The sequence below is a fragment of the Pinus tabuliformis genome, chromosome 2_2 (genome assembly GCF_031772625.1).
Source record: "Pinus tabuliformis cultivar Carrire ecotype Pingquan chromosome 2_2, CPIR1, whole genome shotgun sequence".
NCBI lineage: Eukaryota > Viridiplantae > Streptophyta > Pinopsida > Pinales > Pinaceae > Pinus > Pinus tabuliformis.
This window is the reverse complement of record NC_142300.1, coordinates 886142071-886162488: the sequence shown is the minus strand read 5'-3', so window position 1 is coordinate 886162488 and position 20418 is coordinate 886142071.

Sequence of the window (20418 nt, the reverse complement as noted above, 5' to 3'; positions counted from 1 at the left end):
AATAACTAACTAGATTGTTTGCTCGAGCTGCTTAGCCGAGTCAGCTGGTTGCTTAGCCATGAATCTCTCAAGCGGAAAATTAAACCTTACCTTTGGGGGACTATGAGTGCCACCCTAGGAAGGCAGTTTCATAGCACCTTGAGCGGCACCAGGGAGGATTCATAGCCAACACATTCAGCCGCAAACCTACAGTGCGTATTTCTGGGCTAGCAGAAGGGAACACGCAGTTGAGGACATAGCTTCATTGGGCTAGCACTAGCTGGAGGAACTGGGAGAGTTGAAGGACATTAGGAGGTCAGCACTTGGGAGGATTTTTGGAGCAAGTGGGTGCATCAAATAGGAAATTTGAAACCCAACCCTCGAGGACAGCGCAGAGGGCCAGACTGGGCATCACGTGGGTCTTAAGGGAAAGAGCCATAACACTGGAATCACATTTGGGAAGGAAGGAAATTCATAAGGATTCTCATTTTAGCGATTTGGGGTAGGTTTGGAGAGCTTTCCCAGCTTCATTCAGATAGGCCAAGTTTGCTAGTTTCAGCAGAGGACGAGCTCCTTGGGGGTCGAATTTCAAAAGTCTGAACTAGGCCAAACCCTTCCTAGGTTTTGGTGGGTTTTTCTAAGAATCTGGGAGTTGAAGTTTTATAATTTTCTGAGCACGAGAGGCAGTGATTCCAACCTTTTTGTTCCAACATACAACACAGTTTCTAGGCAGTGCAAATCAGTTCTAGAGCAGCAGTTGGGCAGCCCCCAGATCAACATTTTCTCACCTGGGTTTTCTCATGCTTGTCCTTGGAGACAAGCCCAGGTGAACCATTCCATTCACTGATATATTTGCCCTTGATGATTTAATAAAATGGCTCAACAATTCTCTATTTCTAGCATTTTCATGGGTGTATGATGTTTATTTTGCATTTCTGATTGCTGGATTGTTTGCTTGCTTTTTTTATCACTTAATTTCCTATTTTGGAACATTATAGTGGTATCAGAGCTTAGGTCTTGGCTCAGCTGTCGGGATTTTCTCTTATGAGAGAAGGCAGAGTATTACATATAGGAGGCAGAGGTACCAAAGCAGAGAAAGAGATTTGGAGATCACTCCAGACACTGAGGATGGGGGGAGGTTGTAGTAGCAGAGGAAGACATGGGAGAGCCCAAGAGCAGGGAGGAGATAGCATTTGACAACCTCTTGAGGGCTTTAAATGATCTAGAAAATGGGCAGAAGGAGATACTAGAGGAGATTAAAATGCAGAACCGGGAGAGAACCACCCCTAAGGGATTCCTATTTGGGGAAACTTCGGGGGCCTCGCAACAATTCGATCACCCTTCACCTGCAGCACAACCTCTATCAGTGAGTGGGCCAACTTGAGCCACATTGCCCTCTTTCGTGCCTGTGGCACAAGTTGAACCAGCAGGGATTGAAGACCCTTCACAGATGGGAGAAGACTTTAGAGAATGGTAGCCCATGGGTGCAGACTTTAGGGAAGCACTCTCTTTCAGAGATTTCTGCAAGCTCAAGCAGAATGAGAAGAGCAAGGGTTATGGAGGACAGGGCACGCGGAGCTATGAGTTGCAGAGGACAATAGGTAGGATGTACTTCCCTACATTTGATGGCACTGCCAAGTGCATTGCTTGGGCCTGGGTTGAGAAGATGGACACGTATTTCTAGCTTAACCAGATGACAAAGCTAGAAGCCATCAAGATGGCCACCCTGCACATGGAGGGGCAAGGCCACAATTGGTGGTTTCATGGCTTGGCAACCTTGGGGCATGCCAATGTGACTTCATATGAGGATTTCACTAGGAGGGTGGTCAAGTGATTTGACCAGAGGGATACAGAGGCTCATTTTAGGGAGCTAAGCTAACTTCACCAAACAGGCAACCCAAAACAGTACATCTTAGAGTTCCTGAGAGTTTCAGTGATGGTGCCAGACCTATCAGATGCTAGGAGAGTATACACCTTCATAGAGGGCTTACTCGAGCTGGGTGGACTGGTGAAGTCACGTAGGCCCTCCATGCTGCAGGAAGCAGTTATGTGCACTAGAGATTTGCAGGGGGCCATCCCCAAGACATGAGCACCCTTTCTTGCATGTACCCATTTTCCCAGAAGGGGAATGACACTAGACCCCCACCTTAGAGAACCACCCAAGAACGGGGGCAGAGGAAGTTGTGATTTACTTGTTGGGAGCCCTGGGCACCAAGCCATTGGTGCACTTCTGGCAAAGCACATTACATTGAGGTCTTTTCAGATAGTGACCAGGAGGATGAGGTGGAGCAGGAGTGTGGTATGTGAGACGTTCAGAGCCCAGCAGAGAGGGAACCACCACCACCACCTCCACAGGGGGGGGGGGCATCCTTTGCCCCATCCGGGGGAGTCCTTGCTTCTTTATGCAGGGTCCCCAAATTTCCGGCATTGAGGATCAGAGGCACGATATAGGGGTAGCGGGTATCGATCTTAGTTGACAGTGGGGCTACCCACAACTTCATAGATGCCCAATTGGTTCAGAGGAGGGGCCTCACCACAATCGAGTTTGAGGGTTTTTCAGTCTTAGTACTAGGTGACCATACATTGCAGTGCACTCGGTATGTGCCCACTTTGACAGTAGTTATGGGGAACTACTCTATGACGGACCATTTCTTTGTGGTCTATGTGCCAGACACCAACGTGGTGATGGGTGTCCAGTGGTTGTACTCCCTTGGGTGAGTTACCACTGATTGGAAGAAACTAGAGATGGATTTCACCGATCCGGATGGCAAATCAGTGGTCCTTAGAGGCATGCATTCATACCCACCACAGACAGTCCCAATGCATAGGATGGAAGTAGATCTGCAACATGGAGACATAGCATGGGCAGTGAAGCTGAGGGTTTCAGAGGTTAAGGGGTAGGCCTAGCCACCACCTCTAGACATACAGGCTATGCTGGACAGGTACTCAGTGGTCGTTGGAGATATCCCACTAGGGCAGCCACTAGATAGGGGATTCGAGCACACCATCGAGCTGGAGCTGGGTGTGCAGGCAGTGATCACCACCCCTTATAGGCATCCTAAGACCTATAAGGACGAGATTGAGCGGGCCATCAAGGAACTGTTGGCATTGGGCCACATCAAGCCAAGTTCCAGTCCCTTTGCTTCTTTAGTTGTGTTGGTGAAGAAGAAGGATGGAACCTTGCGCATGTGCATTGACTACTGGGCCGTCAACAAGAAGACACTGAAGAAATGGTACCTGATTCCCCGCATCGATGAGTTGATGGATGAGAGGAGATAAGTACTTCTCTAAGTTACATTCGGGGTACCACCAGATTAGAGTGAGGGATCAGGACATCCCCAAGACAGCTTTTCGATGCCATTATGGGCACTTCGAGTCCCTGATCATGCCATTTGGGTTGACCAATGCCTCGACTACCTTTCAGTCGTGTATGAACCATGTGTTCTGGAGGCAATTGAGGAGGTTTGTATTGGTTTTCTTCGACGACATATTGATATACAATAAGACTTGGGAGGAGCATCTCTAGCACTTGGAGGAGGTTTTGCGTATTTTGGAGGAACAATAGTTCTATGCCAAGCTGTCCAAATATGAGTTTGGCCTGATTAAGATGCTCTACTTGGGGCATATTATTGGTGCAGATGGGGTGAAGGTCCATGAATAGAAGATTCAAGATATCCGTGATTGGCTAGTACCCAGAGATGTGACAACGCTAATGGGCTTCTTGGGCATTTGCACATATTACCGGAAGTTCGTCAAGGGATTTTCGCAATTGGCAGCGCCCCTCACAAATTTGACAAAGAGAGGGGTTTCACATGGATAGATGGGGCACAGGCAGCTTTTGACCGCCTCAAGGAGGTGATGAGTAGTTGTCCAGTTTTGGCACTTCTGGACTTCTCCTAGCCCTTCACTATGGAGTGTGATGCATCCGGGGAGGGAGTTGGAGCAGTACTATCTCGGGATGGGAACCCCATTGCTTTAGAGAGTCGGAAGCTCTTACCCCATGACAGGTCATATTCTATATATGACAAGGAGATGCTGGCCATTATGCATGCCTTGGCCAAGTTTCGACAATATTTGGTAGGTAACTGGTTCCAGGTGAAGACTGATCACAACAATATTCATCACTTCATGGGGCAGTAGGGCATCAACAACAGACAGTAGAGATGGGTCAGCAAGGTGTAGGCCTATGATTTCGAAATAGAGTATGTGCAGGGGAAACACAACGTGGTGGTTGATGCCCTATCCTAGAGGCCCGCAGGCCTATCACTCATGAGCATCTACCATGATTGGAAGGCCCAATTATTGGTGGAGTATTCTAAGGAAAGGATGGCAGGCAAGATTCTAGAGGGTACCCTCGCAGATGAGCGCTACCGAGTGATGGACGAGGTCATCTACTACAAGGGGTGCATATTTCTGGTTCCCAACTCACAGTTGAGGGAGAGAGTGCTCCAGGTAGCACATGACTCGCCATTGTCAGGGCACTAGGGGTTCAGGAAAACATACATGGCAGTCAGGGAGCGCTTCACATGGAAGGGCCTCAAGGGGGACGTACTGAGGCATGTACACGAGTGTGAGGCATGTTAGAGGAACAAAGGGGAGTTGATTCATCCTGCAGGATTATTACAACCACTCCCCATCCTCGAGGGGAAATGGGAGAGTATATCCATGGACTTCATCACAGGGCTCCCTAAAGTACAGGGCAAGGATTGCATTTATGTATGTAGTGGTTGACTGGTTGACCAAGTATGACCACTTTTTTGCCATCCCTACTAGATATTTGGCTTCACAAGTTGCAGAGCTGTTCTTTAGGGATATCTTTCGGTTACACGGGCTTCCTAAGAACATAGTGAGTGACAGGGATATGAGGTTCATGGGAGGCTTCTGGCAAGAGCTCTTCAGGTTGGTTAGTACCGAGCTCACCCCTAGCACGAGTTACCACCCCTAGACAAATGGCTAGACCGAGCAAATTAATCAGTGGTTGGAGGGGTACTTGAGGAACTATGTGACTGAGTAGCAGAGGGCTTGGATTCGGTGGCTTCATTTGGGCAAGTATTGCTACAACACCACCCATCACATGTCCATCGGTATGACTCCTTTCCGTGCCTTGTATGGTTATGATGCTTTATCCTTTGATGACGTTATTTTTGGAGATAGTCGGGCCCCAAAGGCCAAAATTTGGATCCACGAGAGCCAAGATATCCTCAAGGCTCTCAAGGATAACTCATTGACAGCGTAGAACTAGAAGAAACTATACGCAGATCAGCACAGAATCGAGAGACATTTCGAGGAGGGGGATTTGGTGTACCTCCGGCTACAGCCGTATAGGCAGTCGACATTGAAGCAGAAGGGGGCCGAGAAGCTACAACCTCGTTTTTATGGGCCATAGAGGGTAGTCAGGCGAGTTGGGGAGGTAGCCTAGGAGATGGAGTTGCCTCCGAGGGGCAGGATTCACAACATATTCCATCTTTCATGCCTTTAAAAGGTGTTGGGACAACAGGTGACAGTAGTAGTGGAGTTACCCCCACTAGATGACGAAGGTCATCTGGTTTTGGAGCCTGAGGCCATTTTGGAGAGCCAGGAGAGGAAGCTGAGGAGCAGGACCATTAGGGAGTTCTTGGTACACTGGAAGAACCTACTAGATGATGATGCCACCTGGGAGGGTGAGCACATTCTGGAGCACCCAGCACTGAAGTTGCTTGAGGGCAAGCAACTTTTGGGAGGGAAGTACTATCATGTCCCTTCTCAAATGAATTTGGAACAGGTTTTGTCTCTCCACAATTTTGTACAAATTTTCTTAAGAAAAAGGACCTAAGAAGTTTTGACTTAGGACTTACGAGAAATGAAGGCCAGATTAATTTGTTAGTGGAAGGTGGGGACCACCCACGTGGGAAAATGCATTGGGCAATTCGAATTGCCTTGGAGGGAAATCGTATGGCTGTTGGAGGGGCCCACATGAGGCAAAGGAAGGCCCATGAAGTCATAAGGAGTAAGAGCTCCTCACTTGGGGATCATTCATTCTTGCATATCGAAAATCACTTGACTGTTTGCTCGAGCTGCTTAGCCAAGTCAACTGGCTGCTTAGCCATGAATCTCTCGATCAGGAGATTCAACCTTACCTTCGAGGGACTATGAGTGCCACCCTAGGAAGGCAGTTTCATAGCACCTTGAGGAGCACCAGGGAAGATTCATTGCTAGCACATTCAACCATAAACCAACAATGTGTATTGTTGGGCTAGCACAAAAGGGAACACGTAGCTGAGGACAGAGCTTCATTGGGCCGACACTACCCAGAGGAAATGGGAGAGTTGAAGGACATTAGGGGGTCAGCACTTGGGAGGAGTTTTGGAGCAGGTGGGTGCTGCAACTAGCCAGTTCGAAACCCAGCATTGGAGGACAGTGTAGAGGGCCAGATTGGGCATCACGTGAGTCTTGAGGGAAAGAACCACAACACCAGAATCACATTTGGGAAGGAAGGAAATTCATAAGGGTTCTCATTCCGGTGATTTGGGGCAGTTTTGGAGAGCTTTCCTAGCTTCATTCAGATAGGCAGAGTTTGCTAGTTTCAGCAAAGGACGGGCTCCTTGGGGGTCGAATTTGAACTAGGCCAAACCCTTCCTGGGTTTTGGTGGGTTTTTGCTAAGGATCTGGGAGCTGAAGTTTTATAATTTTCTAAGCACGAGAGGCTGTGATTCTAGCCTTTTTGTTCCAGCAGACAACACAGTTTTTGGGCAGAGCAGATAAGTTCTAGAGCAGTAGTTTGGCAACCCTCAGATCAACATTTGTTCACCTGGGTTTTGTCCCAGGTGCACCATTCCATTCACGGATGTATTTTCCCTTGATGATTTAATAAAATGGCTCAGCAGTTCTTTATTTCCAACGTTTTCATGGGTGTATGATGTTTATTTCGCATTTCTGATTGTTGGATTGTTTGCTTGCTTTGTTTATCACTTAATTTCCTATTTAGGAACATTACATAATCATGGACCATAGGTGGGGACTTCATAATGGTTTGCCCTTGCATAATGGCTTTTGGGATGTGCCAATGTCTCCTAAACTCCAAATGGGGTTAACCAAGCACCCTATTAGGTGGTTTCTACTTCTAAATGGGACAATCTTTAAGGTACATCCTTCAAAAGGTGGTGGCATGTGACAGATATGGTGAATGAAGTAGGGGATGAAAAGGGGTAGCACTAGGTCACATGTCGGGCTGCAAGGATAGCTAATAAGAGGGAAGCCCACACTTGGGTTTATAATTTATAGGATGGAGAAATCGTGGTACATGAGATGCCCCAGCCTTTATTTTTCCACCCTTCTTTTATGCCTTTTTCCTTTTTATGATTTTCTTTGATTAATTTCTCGGGTCTCAAGGGGTTAGAGCATGATGTGTAAGATATAGCAATGGAATCCCCTTTTTAAGGTGGGGTAGTTCATCGCCCACCAGGGGTTGGGACAATCATGGGTTCGTATATGATGAAGAAGACTCATAGAACCATTAGGAACCAGGGTGATGACCATGATAATGGGGTAGAGCTGATGTATTGGCTTTTGCCCAAGTGCTAAAATGTTTTTTTCCTGACCATCTTTTGCATTTTGTGGTACTTTTCTTATTGAATGTGGCAATATATGCTTTTAACTTTCTTTCCAACTGCATCAACCTTCGGGTTTCATTGCATGCCATGACCCAAGGTGTGGGCAATGGGAAGTGGCAAGCTAACCCTATGTGGACCTAATGGAGGAATGTGGAACTAGGCGGGAAAAATGATGGATGGGCTAGTTATGAATGGAAAGAGGGTAATATAAGCAGATACGGGAGCAACACCATGCAACCAAAATCAGGGTTTCTTGTGAAATACCATCCTTGGAACCAAATGGTCAATAGAAGAGATCCAACAGGATTAGAATCCAAGGTTAATTCCTAAAAGGGGTCTAGGGGATAGAACCATATACCTAGCCTATTCTTTCAGTTGAATCCCCTTGTTAATCCATGCCTAGAAGTGTCCATGATAAGAAAACTACAATACTCAATTTCAAAATGACAAGGCATACCTTTAGATTTGGGAGGCCCACTTTCAAACATACGATCATGGTAGATGGGTGAGGGACCACATTGTTGGCTCAGGTGGTGGAGAAGATGGTACAATGAGCTAGCTAGTGGCTGCAAGGTGCTGTTGGCTATCGGATGAGGACCATCTTGGAGAATTTTTTTCTCCTAGCGATATTACCCACAAAGTGGCAGGTAACAAAGCCTAGGTGCACTCTTTTCAACACTTCATTGTACCCTCTTCATATTCTAATAAAATTGCTTAGCAACGCAGTTTTTGGTGCAAATTCATGGTCTGATTCATGTGTTTATTTTTTATGGTTTTATGTCTATGTATGTCTTTTTATTTATTATAAAAATTCCCTAGGAATATGACAGTGGTATCAGATCTCATAGACTTGGCTCAGCCTGTGGGAGCAACGCAGTCTATGACACCAGGGGATAGGCAAAACGTGACTTACCGGAGACAAAGGTATAGGAGTCGAGAAAGGAAGTTGCAGATTACCCCAGATCCCATGATAATTGAACTGAAGGTTGTGGAAACAAACATGGCGGAGAATGAGGGAGATAGAAGAGATAAGGGGGAGGAGTTTGCTCATCATTTGCTGAAGGCAGTATAGGACCTGTCCAAGAGTATTGAGAACTAAGGCAACAAAATTGTGGCAACAACAAGGGTAAGGGAATTCAAGGGGAATTCCAACTGGGTGAAGGCTTCGGTACTTCGCAACACCATGCATACCTTAACCCCAACATACCTCTTATTTCCAACACACCACCTAGATCCACTAGTCCTATGTTCTTGACATTTGGAGTTGGTGGGCAGCAAGGGCAGGAGGATTTGCCTATGGGGGACTACTTGGAGTATCATTCCTGTGGAGCCAAGTTCAGGGAAGCTATCACTTTCAGGGACTTTTGCAAGCTAAAGGGAAATAATAGGCCCAAGGACAGAGTGGGGGAAACTATACACAAGTGACAGATTTGCAGCGTACTATGGGGAGACTGTTTTTCCCATCTTTTGATGGCTCTTCTAAGAGCTCATCTAGATCGTGGGTAGAGAAGTTGGATGTCTACTTCCAGCTAAACCAGATGAAGAAGGGGGAGGCAATAAAAATTGCCACTACATTTGGAGGGGGAAGCCCATGATTGGTGGTTCCATGGGCTAACCACAATGGGACATGCCAGAGTGATATCATACGAGGATTTTACCAGGAGAGTGTTGGAATGCTTTGAGAGGAAAGATACGGAGGATCACTTTTGGGAGCTGACAAGGCTCAAGCAGACTGGGAGCACTGAGACTTACATCTCAGAGTTTCTAAGTTTGTCAGTGATTGTCCTGGATCTATCGGATTCCACAAGGGTCTTCATGTTTATAGAGGGGCTAGCAGAGCCACTGAAGGGACTGGTGAAGTCCAACATACCCACGACCTTGCAAGATGCAGTGGGGAGGGCCAGAGATTTGCTGGTTTCCCTACCGAGGGTTAGAACACCACTACCACCTACACAGGGCTTCCAGCCTATGTTGCATGAAACTTCAAAGAACCCGGCATTTCGGGCCGTACCCGTACCCGAAACTCTAAAACTTGGTGGAAACTTGGCAGAAACTCGACCATCATGTAATCATCTATTAGAGTTAATATAGATTTGTTTTTCCTTTTAAATTGTCATCTATGGGTCTTATTCCCTTTTTTCTTACAAGATAATGTGTTATTCACTTATTTATTTATATATATATTTTTAAATATACATATATGACATTTCGGCTGACGTTTCGGTCAACGTTTCCATTTTTGGGACGTGACGTTTCTAAACGTCCCCGTTTCGAAAACTCCGAAACGTTTCGGCGTTTCGTGCAACTTAGATTCCAGCAGAGGGGAAGAGACACCAGTGCTCCACCACCGAGAGACAACCAGGGGCATGGACAGTTGGATGAGGAGACCATGGGCTCCAGGGCATAGATGCGCAGTGGGAAAGGCCCACTACATTGAGATCTTCTCTGACAGTGATGTGGGGGATGATGCGGATTTCGAGATGGGTGGAGATGACAATGCAGTGCAGGCAGAGAGGGGGCGACCACCACCACCCCCACCAGGGGGAACTCCTTTCGCTCCATTAAGAGGTGTCCTTGCATCTCTACATCAGGTACCCAAGTTTTTGACTATGAGGATCGGGGGCACCATGTAGGGGCAACGTGTCTCAGTTTTAGTAGATAGTTGGGCTACCCACAATTTCATTGATGCACATATGGTCCTAAGGAGGGGTATCACAATCGAGGAGTTTGAAGGCTTTTCGGTTCTAGTGCCAAGTGACAGAACCATGCAGTGCACACGCTACATTCTAGCTTTGATAGTGACCATGGGGAACTACTCAGTGACAGATCACTTCTTTGTGGTGGATGTGTTAGAAACCAATGTGGTGATGGGTGTCTAGTGGCTCTACTCGCTTGGCAGAGTCACTACTGATTGGAGTTCATAGAGCCAGATGAAAACCCAGTTTTGCTACGGTTTATGCACTCTTACCCTCCATAGACTATTTCAGCCCATAGGATGGAGGCAGATGTGAGACACGAGGACATTGAGTGGGCTGTGGAGTTGAGGATTTCAGAGGCTAGGGACCAGCCCAAGCCACCACACCCAGATATACAGGCCATTTTGGACAGGTACCTAGTAGTGTTTGGAGACATATCGCTGGGTCAACCACCTAACCGGGGGTTTGAACATACCATTGAGCTGGAATCGGGGGTACAGGGGTATAAAGGACTTGTAGGTTAGGGTTTTTTATGTACAGTTACAAAGCAATACAACCTAGGCATACAAGGGGAAAGAAAAGGTTTGTTATAAGGATATAATCCACAACAGAATTCACAAACTTTCTAGTGACCCTAAGTTGAATCCTTAGTGTAGAATTAGGGTTTTTATAGCCATATAATTTCCTAGGTATGATGAGATCAGCCCTAAGGAGGGGCTTCCAGCAATGAAAATTCTGAGGTTGTGATATTTTCGGGATCAACAAGGTTGAATGACCTCCAATCAGCCCTAACCTCATGCCCTTGTTGAATTTTTCCTCAAACCCTAACCCTAGTGGCTTGCCTTGAAGGGCCAAAACTTTAGGAGAAGGGTAAAAAGAAGAAATTTTATGATTTTTGACCATCGATATGGATGCCAGTCCCTTCTATCTACTTGGGTGATGGAGTCTTAAAGGAATTTAACCATGGAAATATCAAATCCTTCAAGGGAGTAAGGGAAAAAACCCTAGGTTTTCACTTACTAACCCTAAATATCACTTTAAGCAGGGATAAATTTACTGGAGGAAATCTCTCTAGGAGGTTATCTATGGAAGTTTGTGGATACAAATAAAAGCATGAAAAAAATAACCAAGTATTTCATATAAGCATAAGCATTTAGACATGGAACATAGAAAAACCTAGCAACATTACATGCAATAATCTTGAAAGATATTCAATAATAAGGTACTCACAATATATCCTAGAAACAAGTCTTCTTTCTGCCAAAATGACATCTCCACAACAAGCACTAGTTTCCAGTAGCCAAATATCCAAAAAAGATCACATCTACACAAAGTAGGGTAAGTACAAAAAGCTAGGCCGAAATCTCTAAGGGATGCCAAGCTCTCCACAAGTGATGATGACCTAATGAGTGAGGTGACTCTCTATTTATACGAGGTCTACCTCACTTAAGTTTTAACTAAAATCTCCTACACATGTTTGATTTTTGCATGGACAAAAAGTAAATTAGTGTTACAAGCCAATCCACTAGCTCTACGACATAATTTTCCATTATAAGCCCACACGCGTGAGTTGTAGGGCTAAAAATGTGATTATTTCATGCCCCTTTTGAGCTCCAAATTCTCCATCAAGAAAAATTCAAGGGTGAAAATGTCTTGAAGCATTATGATCATCTCCATTTGAGATGTGTAAAATGAGGAACACTACATATAACATGTTCATTAGCAATACATGGAATATGCCAATGAACATCCTCCTTCCAGGGTGCTCAGTTATAGATGAAACAAATGTGATACGACCTCTAAAAGAGTACTCTAGAGCCAATACAAATTGAACAAATGTGTAGATAAACTACTCTCATTAGAATGCCTCAAGACCCATTGAAGTGGTCAATAGGTAAACTATCAAAAGGGAAGCAACTCTATGAAAGCATGCACAAGTAACATGGCCAACATCCATGCAAATATTCAAGATCAACCTGTAAGCCTCTAACATGTGTGATGAAAATAAAAAACATGCAATCATCCCTAGAATGAATGAATCCATAAGGATAAATGGGTCAATGTGCTCCAAATGCAACTTGCTTGCATAATGTTTTCAATTATGGTATAAACCTCATGCAACATGAGGGTTAACACTTTGTATTATTCACATTTGTTCGCACATCTAAGAGGGAATGCTCTCTTCTGTAATAGGTCTTTGTAATGTCCCAAATGCATAAAATTTGGAACAAGCACTCCACAAAAAATTCTATTCATTTAACAAAAGATTGCCATGTAAAAATAAAGACAAACAGAGCACTGCAATCCATAACACAAGAAAATTCTCAGCTTTATTATATTAGATAAATTGGGGTTTTACATGCACTTACAACCCCAAAGAGATGAGATGAAAAGAGGGCCTCAAATAGATCTACAATAATGCCACATATCGGCCTCCAAACAAACTGAAAATCAATATATTGCAACGTGTGAACCTTGAATGGATCCACTGAGGGAAGAGATGGGTGCTCGCCCACTCTCATTGAATCACTCGAGGGTTTCTGTCCTGGGGCTACTGCTGAAATATAGAACTCGGTTCTCAAACCTCTCCACAAAACAATACACAAATCGAAGATCCAATATGTCTCCAAATGATTTCCTCCTCCCCTTTTCTAGATCTGATGTATGGTTCTCCAAGCCTCTAGAAGCATCATATTTTATTATTTTATTATTATTCTAGAATCTCCTCCATTGAATTTATCTTAAGTGACCTTTAATTTTACTTTATTTCACTTAATTCATTTTTGGCCCTTTTTCTCCAATTAATTATTTTTCCTTAATTAAATGACTAATTAAAGTCATTTTTAACTAAGGAAAATGGAAAATCGCCCACTGTTACAGTTGGCAACTAGGGCCAAACTCCATGTGGGTCATCTTATTTATGGAAGCTGATATTTTTCTTGGATCCCTCTCATCGAGAGGTGTAGGATTGATCTAAAGATCATCCGATTCCGATAAGTATTCATGGAGTTATGAATTTATTTGTGTTATAAGACAATTTGTCAAGGTTGGCCAACAACCAAATAACCCCCACATGTGCTAAACGTTTTAGTATAAAAGGAGATGACTTGAGAGTCATTTCACACACACTTCTCTTTTGAATTCTCTCCACTTGTCTTGGGTTTTAGTGTGAGATAAATCTAGGAGAGGAAGCCCTAGACGTTGGAGGAAAGAAGCCTAAGCATGGAGGCCATAACACAGTCCTATCACCCTAGCCTATAACAGCTCTACACACAACCTAGAGGACGCAGTCATGAAGAGATGCCCTAATCCTCCACGATGTCCTAGTTGCAGTCAAGATGAAGATATATGTTGTCCTAAATATACCAAGGGTGACCTAGCCGCAGGCCTATAGTGCCCTAGCCGCAGGCCTATGGTGCCCTAGCTTCAGGATGGCCGCAAGGTCTAAAAGGAAGGGAGAATAAGGCTTGAACAACATTCAAAAGCAGCGCTGGAAGGAGGACTATTAGGAGAAGGGTAAGCAAAGATTTTGATGAGTTTGAGGCTGATTTTAGGGTATAGTTGCAGCAACTTCATATGCCCTAATCAGAGAGCTGAGATCTCACTAGCAGAGATCTAGGAGGGCCGCAGTCTGCTGTAGGAAAGGAGGCTGAAAGTGTTTATGGATCAGCGTTGAGGAGAAGGTCTCAAGAACAGGCCGAGAGTCTCTTTCTCTAAGAAGCAAATGGGGCAGCAGCTATGGCATGATGGAATAGCACAATTGGGACAACAACTGTGACGGGACAACCATAGTACAATTGGGACAGCAGCTGTGATGGGACAGCAACAATACAATTGATGACATAGCAACAAAGGCATGCTAAACATTGGGACAGCAGTAGAAATACTAAACAGTGGGACAATGGCATGGTGCTGCAAGGGACAACAACATGGTAAGTGGTACAAAATGACATGTGGCAGCAAAACAAATAGGATAGCAAGGCTATGATGCTTGGTGGAGCAAGCAAATAGGACAGCAAGGCTATGATGCTTGGTGGAGCAAGCAAATGGGACAGCAAGGCTATGATGCTTGGCGGTGCATGGTACATGGGACAACAAGAAATCATGGAACAACAATGAGATGCAGCATGATGGGCACAATGAGGTACAGGATGAGGCAGCATTGGTGAGTGCAACAAGATGATAAGGTACAACAAGATGTTGCAGTTCATGAAGGTGCAACAGTATGATAATGAGGTCCAACATAGTGATGATGGGTGCAACATGGTGCAACACAGTGAGGCGCAACATAATGATGAGGAGCAACACAATGATAGGTGCAACATGGTGATGGAGTCACCTGGGAGAATCAGTTGAAGCGGTTTGTCCCTGGCTAGCACCACATCTTGTGTCCTCTTGTCTTGGCTTGTATTCTGCGATCTATGTCTATGTTCTATCTGCAATTTACTTTAATGTTGATGTGATTGCTAATCTGGAACTAACTGTGAAAATTGAAATAAATTGCTCTAAGCATAGAACATACCTAAAATTAACATGGCATCGGAGCTGAGGTGAAGACAAAGCCCAAGCAAAAGTGAAAGAGCAATCATCGAAGACAGTTTGGAAAGGACAATAGGATCAGTGGATTCCTCATCCCTCTTCAAATTCACCAAGGGTGAAGTCGAAGCAAAGAACATTATCAGAATCGCGCAGCGGAAGATTCTGATGACCTAAAGATCACTTCAATGGGAAGTCCGGATCTAAGGGTGGATGGAAAGTCAGATTACCTTGGATGTAATAAGTTCGGCCATTATGCGAAGGAGTGTTTGAGGTAGGGCACATCACTTGATGATGATAACAATCATTCCTGGGACATCTTCAACGATTAGAGGAATGACAGGTAACGCAGGTCATCAAGGAAACGACCGACTCTTCAAAGAAATCAAGGAACCCCAGATATGAAGAATCAAATGTTGTTTCTTATAAGATAAAGAAGCGTTATCTTGTATTGGCCCTCTCCTCCAGACTCTTTGGGAATCTGGCTTATTGATTGTAGTGCTTCAAGGCACTTCAACGGATAGAAGGGTGCTCTCTCTAATTTAGTAGAGATGGAAACAATCGTGGGATTATACTTGGAGTCGATGCCACCTATCCCAGAAAGGGTGTAGGGAATGTTACCCCTCAATTGAATGAGGGTAACTCGATTCATTTACAGAATCTCTTTTATGTACCTGATCGCAAGAAGAACCTAGTGTCCATTTCGGCAATGGAAGTCAAAGGTTTCAGGGTGGCATTCATCGATGGAAAGGTACGTGTTTGAAAATAGAATTTTCAAAGATGCTTTTACTCATGGGTTCAGGGTTGGCAATTTGTATCAACTTACAGGAAGTCCATTGGGGACCATGTCAGTTGACACATCTCATCTATAGCACTGAAGGTCTACTTTATGGGGCCATACCCGATGTGAGTCAGATGGTGACAAGGATGCCTGAATTCAAAAAGAGCATGAAGGTACATGTTTGAGATGTACTGAAGGAAAATCTTACAAGGGGACCATTCCCCTCATGTAGCAGGTCCATTGGTTTGGAACAACTCGAGGAGTTTGAGATTCATGATCGGGAATCTCATGTATGTAGGTGGAAGAAAGCCCTCTATGGCTTGAGGCAAAACACCCCGGGCTTAGTATGAAAGGATTGATCGTTGTTTGATGAAGCTGAGATTAACTAGGAGTGAAGCCGATCCAAACCATAGCTTGAAGGTTGTGAATGATAGACCTCTCATACTAGCACCTTATGAGGAAGACCTTTTTCTGACAAGTACATACCCTCTCATTTGCAAAAGTAAGAGGGAGTTGGATTCTGGATTTGGAATGGTAAACTGCAAGCTCGTGACTACCTCGATGGATCTTAACTTTTAGAAGTTATGTGGTAAGGATACCAGACCTGATTTGGGAAATGCCTATGAGTTTCATAAACTTATTCGCATTGATGTTCTTAGTGAACTCCCGTCCGAATATTATGTTTTTCAGTTAGCATGTTGGGCTCATATATGGTTGAGCCTCACTGGATTGGTGCCAATAATCTTTTGAGATATCTTCGGGGCACAATCTCTCATGGATTGGAATACACTGCCGGAAATATGAATCTGCATGATTATTCGAATGCTGACTGGGCAGGCAGTGTGGAGGATTGCAAGAGCACTTCTGAGTGCTGGTTCTCTTTGGGTTCTGCTCGATATCCTGGATGCACAGGAAGAAGAAGTCGGTTGCTATAAGCACCGCTGAGACCGAATACATAGCTACGAGTATGATCTCGTGTGAAGCTGCGTGGTTGTGGAAGCGCTTCAGTGAGCTGTCTGTACACATGATGGATACCACCGTGATCTTCTGTGTCAACTAGGGGGGGATTCGATTGTTAAGGAATCCCTTATTCTATGATTGCTCCAACATATAGACATCAAATACTACCTTATCTGGGATATGGTACGTCGATGAGCGAGGAGGCTCCATCGCATTGAGAATGATATACAGGTCACAGAAATTCTGTCGAAGCCCTAGGGAAAGGTCAAATTTGTGACTTTCCTGAACGACTTGGAGTCGTTGAGAGACCCTCTTATGAGGGTCCTGTATGATGCATACATTGATCTCTGGGAGCTCCGGGGGGCTTGGGGTAATTCTTGGAGCAACAAGCGACCATAGGGCGACTCACCCTCCCCTAATGGTGCGCTGTGTATAGGGTGAATGGTTCAGCCTTCCCCTGTGATACCTCGTGGCGACTTATGGACAGGATGAGTGGTTCTCCTTTCGAGACATCCTACCCATGCAGTCTGGGACTCATGGGAAGTACCTCTCATCTGGCCAATGAGCATGGAAATGGGGTTAGGGACCATAATAGTATTATCGATGGACGCATAGTTGTATCTAACGTACTCCCTATGCTAGGATGACCTCCATTGTTCTGGGATCAGTATGAGTGGTTTGAGACACTCTCTCGTGATATTGATCTGGGATCAATGAAACTGACTTCGGGTCAGTAAGAGTGATATGATTGACTCTCTTGGAATTGATTTGGGATCAGTAAGAGTGGTATGACACACTCTCTTCATATGGAACTGACTTTGAGTCAGTAGAGAATGGTATGAGACATTCTCGATCAAGTCTTCTTCTTCATGGTTCAGCCGAGTAGAACTCAGTAGAGCAGAGCAGAACAGAGCAGAGCAGAGCTCAGCAGAGCCGAGCAGTGCAGGGCACAGTTGGTAGAGATAATATAGTCTGGTCGATGGATCAGCGGATGGAGTTCTCCCAAGTTGAGAGGGAGTGTTAAAATTGGAAACTAGGGCCAAACTCCATGTGGGTCATCTTATTTATGGTAGCTAATATTTTTCTTGGATCCTTCTCATCGATAGGTGTAGGATTGATCTAAAGATCATCTGATTCCAATAAGTATTCATGGAGTTATGAATTTATTTGTGTTATAAGGCAATTCAAATAACCCCCGCATGTGCTCAACGTTTTAGTATAAAAGGAGATGACTTGAGAGTCATTTCACACACTTCTCTCTTGAATTCTCTCCACTTGTCTTGGGTTTTAGTGTGAGAGAAATCTAGGAGAGGAAGCCCTAGATGTTGGAGGAAAGAAGCCTAAGGATAGAGGCCATAGTGCAGTCCTAGCACCCTAGCCTATAACAACTCTACACACAACCTAGAGGACGTAGTCATGAAGAGATGCGCTAATCCTCCATGTTGTCCTAGCCGCAGTCAAGATGAAGATATACGTTGTCCTAAATATACCAAGGGTGACCTAGCCGCAGGCCTATAGTGACCTAGCCACAGGCCTATAGTGCCCTAGCCACAGGCCTATGGTGCCCTAGCTTCAGGATGGCTGCAAGGTCTAAAAAGAAGGGAGAACATGGCTCGAACAAGATTCAAAAGCAGCGCTGGAAGGAGGACTGTTAGGAGAAGGGTAAGCAAATATTTTGATGAGTTTGAGGCTGATTTTAGGGTATAGTTGCAGCAGCTTCAGATGCCCTAATCAGAGAGCCGAGATCTCATTAGTAGAGATCTAGGAGGGCTGCAGTCTGTTGTAGGAAAGGAGGCTGAAAGTGTTTATGGATCAGCGTTGAGGAGGTGGTCTCAAGAACAGGCCGAGAGTCTCTTTCTCTAAGAAGCAAATGGGACAGCGGCTATGGCATGATGGAATAGCATAATTGGGACAACAGTTGTGATGGGACAACAACACTACAATTGGGACAACAGATATGGAATGGGACAATTGGGACAACAGCTGTGATGGGAGAGCAGCAATACAATTGATGACATAGCAACAAAGGCATGCTAAACATTGGGATAGTAGTAGAAATACTAAACAGTGGGACAGCAGCATGGTGCTACAAGGGACAACAGCATGTTAAGTGGTACAACAATGATATGTGGCAGCAAAACAAATAGGACAGAAAGGCTATGATGCTTGGTGGAGCAAGCAAATAGGACAACAAGGCTATGATGCTTGGTGGAGCAAGCAAACGGGACAACAAGGCTATGATGCTTGGCGGAGCATGGTACATGGGACAACAAGCAATCATGGTGCAACATGATGGGCACGGTGAGGTACATGATGAGGCAGCACTGGTGAGTGCAACAAGGTGATAAGGCACAACAAGATGTTGCAGTACATGAAGGTGCAGCAGTATGATAATGAGGTCCAACATAGTGATGATGGGTGCAGCACAGTGAGGCGCAACATGATGATGAGCAACACAATAATAGGTGCAACATGGTGATGGAGTCACTTGGGAGAATCAGTTGAAGCGGCTTGTCTTCAACTGAGTTCAGCTACCTCATGTATCATCTACTTAGAGATGATCTATGCTCTTATTTAGATAAGTCAAAGTGTTGACGTCTGTTGTATATGTACTATCTCTCTCTCTCTCTCTCTTTTGAACTATTGAAGAGCAAATAAGAAGAATTGATCAAGGGTTTCCCCACATTGGGGTTTGTCCCTTGCTAGCGCCACATCTTGTGTCTTCTTGTCTTGGCTTGTCTTTTGTGATCTATGTTCATGTTCTATCGACAATTTACTTTAATGCTGATGTGATTGCTAATCTAGAAATGATATTGAGCTAACTGTGAAAATTGAAATAAATTGCTCTAAGCATAGAACATACCTAAAATTAACACCCACCATACTCTCTTCGGCCACTAGTAGTATCTTCTCAGCATCCCAACCTGTTGATCTTCTCGTTCCGACAAGGCAAACTGTGCGGATGATGGAATATGCCAAGTGAATGCCATAAAATCCCATAAAAACTCCTTAAAACTCCATCGGAACCCATGATGACATAAACCTGCTCCACTGACTTGGCCATCGCCTGCCCTCGAAATCCACCTTGGTTGTTCTATGAAGAAGAATAGAAATGGGGACTGTCAAGGGGACATGACAGTCTTTCCAAAAAGGGCTCCTGCACTACATTGATTGCATTCAGGTAAGTGCAGGTCTCATTCTCTTACCCTACTCCATTTGTCATTCTATTTTAGTATTTATGTTCATTATTGAGTTGTTATTATAGTTAAATATTGTTGAGACTTACTTATGTCTTACTTTTTCATATTATAGTTACTCTCTCTTACACAATAGTTAAATTAGCTTATATCTGAATTCATAGTTTATTGTTTGTTTTTTATCGTGCTAGTTAGACTTGTTTGTACTCCTAGTACCTTTTGGTTGTCAATTACCTTGTTTCTTCTCAATATTTTGTTTCTCTATATTATATACGCTTAAAACTCATAGTATGGATTTTCCATACAAATCATTGTCTATAATGGGAAACCTTACATTCACATACATCATGAGGTTTTTTCCTTAATAAATTTTATGACTCTTCTTCACTTTGTAAAATCCCTTGAATTCTTCTTTCTTGAAGATATGTAGTAGACACACATTCAAAATTGCAATGAAATAGTGATCTAGCTTAACTCTTTTTCCATGCTCTTGGTCTTCTTATTCTTGTCCTCTCCAACACCTCAACAAAGATCTCTTGTTCTTAGTTTAGCTCCATCTCTACCATCATGTTCATTAATTCTAAGGAATCCTTATTGACATTGTGCACTTTCATTCTTTGTATTATTCAACTCTAATACCTCAATGGATGTTCCAAGGCAACTAGGGAAGGGGAGTTTTT